Raw genomic sequence first — 11,354 nt, 5'->3', positions numbered from 1 at the left:
GATTCTCTTGTCTCAGCCTCCCAAGTAGCTAGGAGTACAGGTGCCCGCCACAACACCCAGCTATTTTTTTGTTGTAGTTGTTATTGTTGTCCAGCAAGCCCAGACTGGGGTAGAAACTGCCAACCTCTGTGCGTGTGGCCAGCACCGTAACCACTGTGCCGAGCTATGGCCCCGAGCCAGGATATTTCATGTTAACAAAATCTCACAATATGTGGCATTTGTGACTGGTTTCTTTCATTTAGCATAATGTTTCCCAGGGCACCCTTGTTGTAGCATGTATGGGTATAAAGGCTTATTTTGGGAAACAGAGATAGGAAAGATTGATAATTGGAAATTCATGTTGGTCTCGATGACAAATGCATAGAAATAAAAATTTGAAAATAGAGAGTAAGACATCATTGTATAGAAGTAAATAAAACCAAATTGAACAGAGGATTGTCAGCTGTATAATGGAGACATGGACTTTATCCTACGGGCCATTGAATGGTGCTAAGTGTGGATTTGTTTTTTGTATTTGTGTGGAGATGTGGCTAAATGGGTACAAAATGGGGAGCTGGGAGATTAGGAAGGATTCTTACAAATACATAGGCAACAGAAAGATGGGGATCGGGTGGGAAATGGCAGTGGACTTGAAAGAAGAGGATAGATTTGTAAGATTAAAAAACAAGCTTGTTAAAACTTGATGTTAGATTGCATAAAGAGGAGGGGAGAAGCAGCAGGTAGTATTCAGAATGGCAGTTATGTTTTTTTGGGTTGATGAAATAGTTGGATAATGATGCATAGACACAGTAAGGAGCTGGCTAGCTGGGAAAGCTCCCGGGGGCGGCAGTGCCATCCTATGAGGTATGCTGAAATGACACTGAAGAGCTAATGAAAAAAAATGCATTCACCAGAACGCCTTACTTACTTAATGTATATGGTTTGGATGGAAACCTTGATAAGCTACTATAGATGGAGGTAAAACTCCCTTTTTTCACCTAGGTTTTTGCTTGTATGACATTAGTTTCCTAAATTATACTCTCTTTTGAGACAGTCTCAAGCTATCACCCTAGGTAGAGTGCTGTGGCATCACAGCTCACAGCAGCCTCCAACTCTTGGGCTTAAGCGATTCTCTTGCCTATCTCTAAAGAAAATTAAATTAAAAAAAGAGAAGTTTGGTTACTGGCTAGATACTGAGTTTGTTTTGTGGGAAATAGTATTGATCAGATCCCAAATAGGACACGTTTTTAACTGAGAGTATTATCTAGTTTATGTTCCTAATTTTCTTTTCTTTTTTAAAATCTATGGCTAGGATTTTGGGAATTGTTACTTCATAAATAACTCTGCTCTTATAATACCTCCGTGTCCAATCACAAGATTCCTATAAATTGCTCGCAGTTTATATTTTGAGCATCATCTTTACTCCTATCATTTTTTCCTAATAGCTTTATTTAAAAAATAAAACCTTTAATTTTTTTTTAAAGAGACAGAGTCTTAACTTTATCGCCCTTGGTAGCGTGCCATGGCATCACAGCTCACAGCAACCTCCAACTCCTGGGCTTAGGCAGTTCTCTTGCCTCAGCCTCCCGAGTAGCTGGGACTACAGGCACCTGCCACAATGCCCGGCTATTTTTTGTTGCAGTTTGGCCGGGGCTGGGTTTGAACCTGCCACCCTCAGTATATGGGGCTGGCGCCCTACCCACTGAGCCACAGGCACTGGCCTAATTTTTAATTTTGAAAGGTTCTTCTTTAATTTTCCTCCATATTGTGGTCCCAAATTGGAGACTTAACCATTTGTAACATTTTACAAGTTGTTTGTTTTACTTGACATTTAAATTATTCCCAATGTGATCCAGGTGTAGTGGGTTACACCTGTAATCCCAGTACTTTGGGAGGTCAAGGCAGGAGGATCACTTGAGGCTAGGAGTTTGAGACCAGCCTGCAACGTAACAAGACCTCATTGCTAAAAAATTTTTTTAAATATTTTACTTCTTTTTTTGAGACCATCTCATTTTGTCGCCTTTGGTAAGAGTGCTGTGGTGTCATAGCTCACAATAACCTCCAACTCTTGGGCTCAAGCAATTCTCTTGCCTCAGCCTCTCTAGTAGCTGGGATTATAGGTGCCCCCCACAACAATGCCCGGCCATTTCTAGAGACAGGGTCTCCTTCTGGCTGAGACTGGTCTCAAACCTGTGAGCTCAGGCAGTCTGCCTGCCTCGGCCTCCCAGAGTACAAGGATTATAGGCATGAGCCACCATGCCTGCCTGGCCTATTTTAAAGATCAATCTTATAGTTAACAATTCCACGTATTTTCTGTTTATCTGTTTTTTTCCTCTTGGCAAATGTCTAGAAAGGCAGTTATTATGTCAAAGGGCCCTTACTTATGTAGTGATATCTTTTCTTAATTATTTAACTCTGTCACTTTTTTTCTCTCCCACTACAGAATTTCTCTCCTTTGTTTTTCTTTTGCATTTAATTACTGTCCTTCTTTCCTCTGATATACACATATTCATAGGTACTTATTTTTTAGGGATGGGGAAATCTTTATTATGAGGTAGATTGCTTGTTGGTAAATGTGGGCTTCATCAGCTCTATTTGATTTATTTCTGCCCTGGATTACAAAAATTAAGACCTAGCCTTTGTTCTCAGTGAATTTACAGTCCACTGGAAGAGATAAGTATTCTGATGATGCAAATTCTTTTTATGAGAGCTGCCATTAATAGGGAGATGCATGAAATGAGCATAGGGTGACTTTTCTAAAACAGTAGAGAATCAGGAAACACTCCTCAGATGGAGCAGAGAGTGAGTTTGAATTGAACCTCGGGTGGATGTGAGTTAGCTAGGCAAAGAAGAGTGTCAAGAACATAGGCACAGAGGTATAGAATGTGCAACGATAGTGAAGCATGATAGAACATGTCACAAGAAATACTGTAGTTTGGTAGGACTGGAGGTTGGGTAAGTGGTTGGGAGTGCAGATTGAAGAGGCAGAGACCTTATTCTGAAGGGCTGTCTATGTCATGCTAAAAAAACTACTCTTCATTTTGGGGGGAAGGGGAGGAGACCTATTTAGTTAGCTAAAAAAACACAATAAATCTGGATAGTATATGTGATGACAATTGAAGCCCTATCTATCATTGTGACATCCAGAGATTTGTTCATTAAGTAAATTAAAAAGAGGGGGGCGGCCCCCGAGCTTAGTGGATAGGGCGCAGGCCATTTACACAGAGGCTGGCAGGTTTGAGCCCATCCAGGGCCAGCTAAGCAACAGTGACAACTGTAACAGAGGAAAAAAAATAGCTGAGCGTTGTGGCAGGCACCTGCAGTCCCAGCTACTTGAGAGGCTGAGGCAAGAGAATCGCTTAAGCCCAAGAGTTGGAGGTTGCTGTGAGCTGTGATGTCACAGCACTCTACCGAGGGTGACAAAGTGAGACTCTGTCTCAAAAAAAAAAAAAATTTAAAAAGGGAGTTGTTTAAGGATTTTTAAGCAGAGGAATGACAATCTGATTTTCTTTTTAGAAGCTATTTTAGTAAGATTATATGAAGGATGTATTTTGTAGAGAAATGGAGGCAGTAACACAATTGGGAACTTCGTTGAAGATGAAGGTAAGAACTAGGAAGGCCTAAAGTAAGGTGGTTACAGTAGAAATGGGATGAAGTTAATGAAATTAGAAACTATTTATTTGGAATACTTGCCTTGGTAGTGTGTTATATGCAGTACTTAATTAAATAATTAAGTCTTCCACATATTTTGAATATTTGCTGTGCTGGGGCCTTGGAATAGAAGGATGAATAAAAAGTGTTCCCTGTCTTGGGTGAGCTTCTGATTTAGTAGTTTAGTGCAACAGTTTTGTCAAGAAAAAAATTAGCTGTAATGTGAAATGAGTTATAAATGTATTATGGAAACATGGAACTATGTGATTAATTATTAATTTCATATTGGAAGATTACATTTGAGTGAAGTTCAGTGAAATTCTTTTTATTCCTCCTGTGTATCTTAAACTGTATTTAAAGCATTTTATACTATATTTTTTGTTGTACACATATCCATTCATTAAACTTTTATTTCTCCCAAAAGGTAGTTTTATAATGTCAAAATCTGTTAAAAAATTCATTACTGTAAAGTTCCCATTCTGGGTAAAAAGCACTAGATTATTTGTCTTTTACCTGAGGAGTGAGTTCTCCCTGTAAGGTGATAGAATTCTCCTTTTGCTATCTGTTGCTTATCTGTTTCTCTCTCTCTTTTTTTTTTTGAGACAGAGTCTTGTTATATTGCCTTCCGTAGAGTGCTGTGACGTCACAGCTCACAGCAACCTCAAACTCTTGGGCTTAAGCAATTCTCTTGCCTCAGCCTCCCAGGTAGCTGGGACTACAGATGCCTGCCACAACGCCTGGCTATTTTTTGGTTGTAGTTGTCATTGTTTAGCTGGCATTGTTTAGCTGGCCATTGTATGTGGCCAGGGCCCTAGCCACTGAGCTATGGGCGATGCCCTCTGCTTCTCTTTCTAACTCACTTTCCCTCCTTTTTCTTAACTGTTTCTCAATTTGGTTATTGGGGCATTAGCAACTTTACTTTTAAGAAAAAATGTAATAATATATTCTATTGTATGTCATTTTAAAAGGTAAGAGTGGAGACTGATGTTTAAACACGATTGATAGATATGCCCCCAAACACTTTTCTTCTTTCCCTGAACCCCCCACTGAAATGGTAGGAAGAACTAGGGGAGGAGATAAGCGGATAAGAGATTTCAACAAATGGAAGGGTCTTAGAACTGAAGCAGCAGTAAGCTACTTGCCTGCAGAGGGGGAGATCTGTTGAGAAACAAGTGGTTATCCCACAGAGCCTTAGAGAGTGTGTGATGTGTAGACTCCAGGGATCTCTCAAGGCACAGGGAGGTGTGGTACTGAAGACACAGATTGGTTGGAAGATGTACAAGAAATGGCAGTTTTCTATCCTGTGTAGTCATTCTCCTTTCATCCTGAAAGAGTCTAGAGGTTTATTTTCTGAAAGAACTAAAAAGAACAATTTGAATTGAAAGATATTAGGCATATCAGGAGGGTTGAGAGTAGATTGAGGAAATTATAGTTTGAAGTCACAAATGTAAAGTTGAGACCAGCCACTGTCTTGTGTGATTTTTCTCTAGCCGTATCTCGGTAGAAAGACCTATGATGTTTGGGAAGGTTCCATAATATTATTTTTATTAGTCAGGATTCTCCAAAGAAGTGGAACCAATTTTGTGAGTGTGTGCGTGGGTGTATTTATTATAAGGAGTTGGCACAGTCATTTATAGAGGTTGAGGTTTCAAAATCTGTTGTTACAAGTTGGAGACTAAGGATAGCTGATGGTGTAAATCTTATTCTAAAGGCAGAAAGACTTATGTCCTAGCTCAGTCAGTCAAAGAGAATTTCCTCTTCTCCTCCCTGTGTTTTATTCAAGCCCTCAATGGACTAGATGATGACCCCTCACATTGGGGAGGATAATCTGCTTTACTTAGTCCACTGATCAATGCTAATCTCATCTAGATGTACTCAGGAACCCTAATCTGGGTACCCCATGTTTCAGTCAAGTTGGCATATAAAATTAATCATCACATTACAGGACTTGCCTCACACATTAAAAAATATGTGTATCTAATTTCAGTATGATTCTATAGAGTTAATTTTGTTTAAGAAAATCTTCAGTTAGCTAGGCATTAGAGGGGGAGGGAAGCTTACTTTCATTCATTCTCATTTTGACCTTGGTACTTGTACCCCAGGATATCCTTGAATATGATTTTAGTCCTTTGTTTGACACATATAAATATGTTTTTTTTTTTTTTGCATCAATAACTGTTCTTACATAGAGAAAGCACTTAGCATGCACATATTTTTCAAGTTCTCAAGATAGGAAAATTTTTTTATAGTAATTTTCCTTCCATAGTCTTTACTGTTCTCCGGAAACTTGAATTTTCCTTCTTTTTCTTGCTCTCTTATGTTTTAGTAAGCATGTCATTTTTCATATCAGGTAATAGAATCTTTGTAATAATGTTACGAAATTTGTTTTGATGCGTACCCCTGATAATGAAGATTAATATTGGGTAAATAAATCCATATTGCTTCTAAGCGGTGGTGGAAAACTGGAATCAAAAGAGACTCCATTTGGAGGAAAACCAGTTTGGCAATAAAAATCTCAGCAGGAAGCTTGTGAAACTCAAGAATTTTGAATGCATAGGAAAAAATTCACCCTGACAGGATACTCTTGCGAAGCAGCAAGTTTTCTTAGCTTTGGATTCTTAAAGGGTCTATTGTAATATAAAGTAAGTGGTGTATTTATAAATCAACGTAATTAAAGTCATTGGGTAGAAAGTGCCTGCTGATGATGTTTCACTTTGCGTTACCCATTGAAAATAAGAAAGGAAAAGTTCTCAGCTCTTTGGAAGCATTTCACTTTTGGCCTTCTTTGATAATAAAATGTGTCTTCTGCCGACTTGGATACTGGCATACTGAAGGTGTAAGTGTAATTTACTGTTTTAAGACCCACTGTTTTTATTTATCTGGCTGTGATAGATTTATATGAAGAAGATTAGTGCTTATTGTTTTGGCAAATGTAATGAGCAACGTGTTTTTACTTTAGGATCAAGCAGAGCACACTGAATCAGCAGGACTGGCCGGTGGTGCAGCAAGCATCATGAGTAAGCACAGGGCTGTCTGTTCGTTATCACATGTCTGAGGGGAAAAGGTAAGAAAACTAATGTTTTTCTCTTGGAGGTTGAACTTGAGAAAACAACTGGATCTCTAGAAAATAATGCTGGTGTATACATGCTGCTTGCTTCATTTATGACATTGTATCTTGTTAAGTCAGGAATATAATTTTTCAAAATGATTTGATTTAGATCCAGAGGAAAAGGAATATTTTAAAATTTCTGATAATTATGTCATAAAGGTAATTTCTCCAGTAGTGGTGACTCCTCCCTTTTAGAGTCAAATTCCTTTTGTTGCCTTGAGCATAAAATGGTAATTAAAAAAAAAAAAAAACAAACAAGAATTTGAGCAATACTATTTGGAGAAAATAGTAGTAAATCTGGCCAATTATGGTCATTTATGTTTCTTAGTCATCATGCCAGAGCTAAACCATTAAAGCTTATTAGGGGATGAGGAATCAGAAGTATACATATAATTACATTTTTTCTTTTTTTTTATATTTTTAGATGAGTTTTATTTTTATTTTTATTTTTTTTTGAGACAGACCCTCAAGCTGTCCCCCTGGGTAGAGTGCTTGGCATCACAGCTCACAGCAACCTCCAACTTCTGGGCTCAAGCGAGTCTCCTGCCTCAGCCTCCCAAGTAGCTGGGACCACAGGCGCCCCCCACAACGCCTGGCTATTTTTTTTGGTTGTAGCCATCATTATTGTTTGGTGGGCCCGGGCTGGATTCGAACCTGCCACTTTAGGTGTATGTGGCTGGGGCCTTAGCCACTTGAGCCACAGGCGCCGAGCCTTTAGATGAGTTTTAAAGAGCAGTAATGTCCAGCAGAAAACTGGAAGTATTTTATTGATCTGATAGAGTAGGAATCCTTGACTTTTTTTGACTAGGAGTCATCTTGGGTGATTTTTCCTAGTCTTAAGTCTATTTAGGGGTAAATGTACAGGTGAGATTGGTTTCAGGAACTGCTTTTGCCATTCACTAGTGGAGTGTTGCATACTCTGGCTGAGTTCTCTGATTTTTCCATGTAAGCTGTGAGGAAAGATATGGGACCAACAGTGTCTGATGGGAAACTGAGCTCTTTCCTTTTCAGTTCATGATGGAGCAGAGGCACTTGGAAGCAGTGTCTTCTTCACCAAAACTTCTGGGTCTGCAGTGGGCGTGCTATTTCTTGTCCCCAGCCTTCTTACATGGGATTGTGAGAAGGGAGTGCTCTTCTCGGCCTTCACCAGGCATTGCCTCTTCAGGAAGTTTTCCACCCACTGTAGCAGTTATCCACCAAATCCACCAAAATCTGTTTTCCCCTTCTACGGTAGCTGTAGTCAGGATACAGCAGTCCAATCAGCTGCCTTTGCAGCTAGGTGTGACTGTGTGACTAAGCTGATTGCAGGAATGTGAGGAGAGAGAATGGTGCCACCTCCAGGGCTGGGTTTTCAGCAGACTGGACACGCCTCCTCCACATCTTCTTTCTCCTTCCGGCTGACTCAACCTAGATATGGCCTACCAGCCAGCCTGCCCTTCTTGTGCTGTTTCAGGCAGAGATAAAGAGTTCTGCTTACTTTAACAGACAGTTTTGGTAGTGAGTCTTTATCCACAAAGGAAACAGAACATTGGTCTATGTCAGTGGTCCCCAGCCTTTTGGCACCAGGGGCCAGTTTCCTGCAAAACAATATTTCCATGTCCAGGATGGCCGTGGCAGTGATGCCAGAGATGGGGAGTGGCTGCAGATGAAGTTTCACCACTCACCTGCTGTGTGGCCCAGTTCCTAACAGGCTAGGGACTGGAATCTTTTTGGCACCAGGGACAGGTTTCATGGAAGACAATTTTTCTACAGATTAGGGTGAGGGCTTGGGCTAGGAGGTGGAGCTCAGGCAGTTATGCTATGTGCCCCAGTTTGTACGGGTCCGTGGCCCCACGGTTGAAGACCACAAGTCTATGTTAATTCTTTTATATATTTATTTTGAAATAAGAGTCTCATTCTGTCTTCTGGGCTAGAGTGCAGTGGCATCATAATAGCTTACTACCACCTCAGACCTTCCTGCCTCAGCCGCCACACTCAGCAATTTTTTTTTTTTTAAATAAAGGTGAGGGTCTTATTCTTGCTCAGCCTAGTCTCAAACTCTTGAACTCAAGCAGTTCTCCTGCTTTGGCCTCCCAGAGTGCTAGGATTATAGGCATAAGCCTCTGTGCCTGCCCTGTGCTGTTCTTGAAGACTGGCACCTTGAATAACGTTGTCCTAGTGCATGGTGGAGAACCACAGTGGAAGGGCCCTTGCCCCGTACCAAGTACAATTGCCTGCAAATGTAGAAGACTTGACTTTGATTGTTATGAGACATAACTGAGAGTTTAAGGACCGAAAATGAGAGATTTTCTGAGGTGTGAAGAAAAGGAAAGGAATCAGATCCAGGTTCTGTGTGGGCAACTTGGCCTTTATTCCACTCAGGTGTGAGTGAACTGAGTCCAAGAAAGGAGTCAGCACATGGCTTAAGGTAGATGGAAATATAAAAGTTCGGAGGGATAGGGATTGGTTTTGCATTCATTCCTTCCTGGGTGAGACGTTGTGTACTCATTCCTTCTTGGGTGGGACGTTCTTTCCTGGGCAGGATGGTTCTAGCTGGGAGGGTTCCTATATCTGGCCTTATCATCCCAGTCTGTTTTGTCTATTATAAGGAGGTGGGGGGATGAGTATGGTATCTCTGACTACTTCTGTGGTTGAAGGGTGGGCTACTTGTAAGGGAAATGGGAGGGGGAAGGGAGGGGTGTTGACAGGAACACTCTTGGGTCTTAGGTCTGAACTGGTTGATATCCACACAGGGCAAGGATATGAGCAGTTGTTTTTCAGGTGACTGCCTGGTCAGTAAATTGAAAGATGAGGAGGAGGATTACTGGTCTGAAACTGAGAATGAAAAAGAGTGGCCCTAAAATAGGAAATAACTAAGGAGTCCAGGAGTTGAATACGGACCAGGGATTAGATGATTAAAGATCTGTTTGTCTCGGTGGCTCCCATACCTCAATGGGTAGGGTGCCGGCTACATTACACTGAGGCTGGCAGGTTTGAGCTAAGCCTGGGCCTGCTGCTAAACAACAATGACAACTGCAACCAAAAAATAACTGGGTGTTGTGGTGGGCACCTGTAGTCTCAGTTGCTCAGGAAGCTGAGGCAAGAGAATACCTTAAGTCCAAGAGTTTAAGGTTGCTGTGAACTGTGATGCCACAGACTCTGCTGAGGGCGACATTAAAAAAAGATGTTTGTCTCTGTTGGGTTCGTTCGTGGAGTTCTTTTACTTTGCCTGTGATTATTCCTGACGGGTTCACAAAGAAACACGATCTCCCCAAAAGACACATGTTCCTCCTTTTTTCTGCTGTAATTAAATCTAAGGCTTGGTGATTTTGAAGGACTACTGAAGCGAGAGTTAATTGGGATTGTAGGAACTAAAGAGTCTGTTACTTTTCTCATGTCTTCATTAAGTTTTAGGGAGAGTTTGTGTAAAAGTGGGTTGATGTACTACTTTATGCCTGTAATGCCTGCGCCGATTCCAGCCACTATGCCCGCTCCGAGGAGTACCAGGAGGATGACATCTCTTTTGTCTGGAAGTAGTGGGATGTGTCAGGGCCTGATTTAGGGAGGATACATTCATGAAAGAGACTTGTGGGGTGAGGAAAACTTGGGTGCAAAGACCAGAATGTTTAGTATGCAGATACCGATAGAAGGAGCCGCCGCAGAGGAAAAATATTCCTGGTAGGGTATAGGAGGAAGCAGATAAGGGGAAAGTTGAGTTGAGGGAACACATCAGGCTTTGTAAAGCCTACAGAGTCTCTTATACAGGTGAGATTGAAGCAAGTTAAATTGGGGAAGGTTAGGGGTGGAAAGTTCATAGTGTGGGGCCGAACAGAGTTGTTATTTTCTGCCAGAATAGAAGAGTTATATGTGTCAGGTACAGGTACGGGATTGAAAAGATTTTGTATAGAGAAAGGCACATCCAGCATCCTGAGCAAGAGAGGAGAGAGGATGAGTTCAGGACAGCTGAGAAGGAGGTGTCTAAAAGCTCCTTCTCAGAATTGGGAAATAAGGGAGTGCTGTTGTAAGTCGTGCAGGACAGTGCGATCTAATCCTTTATAGGGTGGAGGGGTTGAACCGGAAGAGATTTTATGATTTTTTTTTGTTTGTTTGTTGCTGACGTGCTATGTCCTGAACTTCTCCTCCATCTGATAATCCTACATGTGTGAGGTTTGTCCAGTAGGCAGTAGTCCTGATTCCGTCTCCAGGACATCCAGTGTTCGTTATTTTGCGGGTCCAGTACCTCTTTCCTCCCTAAGAACTTTCAGAGACTTTGTTGTACATCATAACAGCATGCTGGCATGTAAATGTAGCTATGAAAGAGGGGGTCTGAGGTAAGAATCGGGCGGACGTAGTTGACTTTGGGAATGGGGGTTAGTAAGGTATCCATGGATTTGCCATGATCTGGTAGCAAGACAGTCTGTACGTTCAGTCGGGGTCAGCGGGGAGGGGAGAAAGGTCAGAACTGACAGGAAGGGTAGTCAGAAGGAAAAGAAGTGGGAAAAGGGAAAATTTGATCTCCTTGGGGGAAAGTCTTGGAAGTGTCTTGTAGCCACAGATCTTTGAGGGCTTCAGAGAGTTTTGAATGTGTGAGAGTAGCCAGGCATCTTGAGAAAAGTCAGGGAGAAGAGGGAAGAAT

The 11,354-nt window shown here is 41.4% G+C and overlaps 1 protein-coding gene across 2 annotated transcripts in view; it reads left to right on the top strand.

Moving 5' to 3' along the window:
- The window catches only part of ZFYVE9 (zinc finger FYVE-type containing 9), a 174,650-nt gene that overhangs the window by 50,349 nt on the left and 112,947 nt on the right, over window positions 1–11,354 (top strand). For both annotated transcript variants that reach the window (XM_023519158.1, XM_023519159.1), the window contains exon 2: window positions 6,590–6,694. The gene's annotated coding sequence lies outside the window, so the exon portion shown is untranslated. The remainder of the gene's footprint in view (window positions 1–6,589; window positions 6,695–11,354) is intronic.

The sequence above is a fragment of the Otolemur garnettii genome, unplaced genomic scaffold, assembly GCF_000181295.1.
Source record: "Otolemur garnettii isolate 467f Iridium unplaced genomic scaffold, OtoGar3 scaffold00159, whole genome shotgun sequence".
In the NCBI taxonomy this organism is placed as follows: Eukaryota; Metazoa; Chordata; class Mammalia; order Primates; family Galagidae; genus Otolemur; species Otolemur garnettii.
Note: the sequence above shows the minus strand (reverse complement) of the source record. Positions and strands in the feature narration are given on the sequence as shown.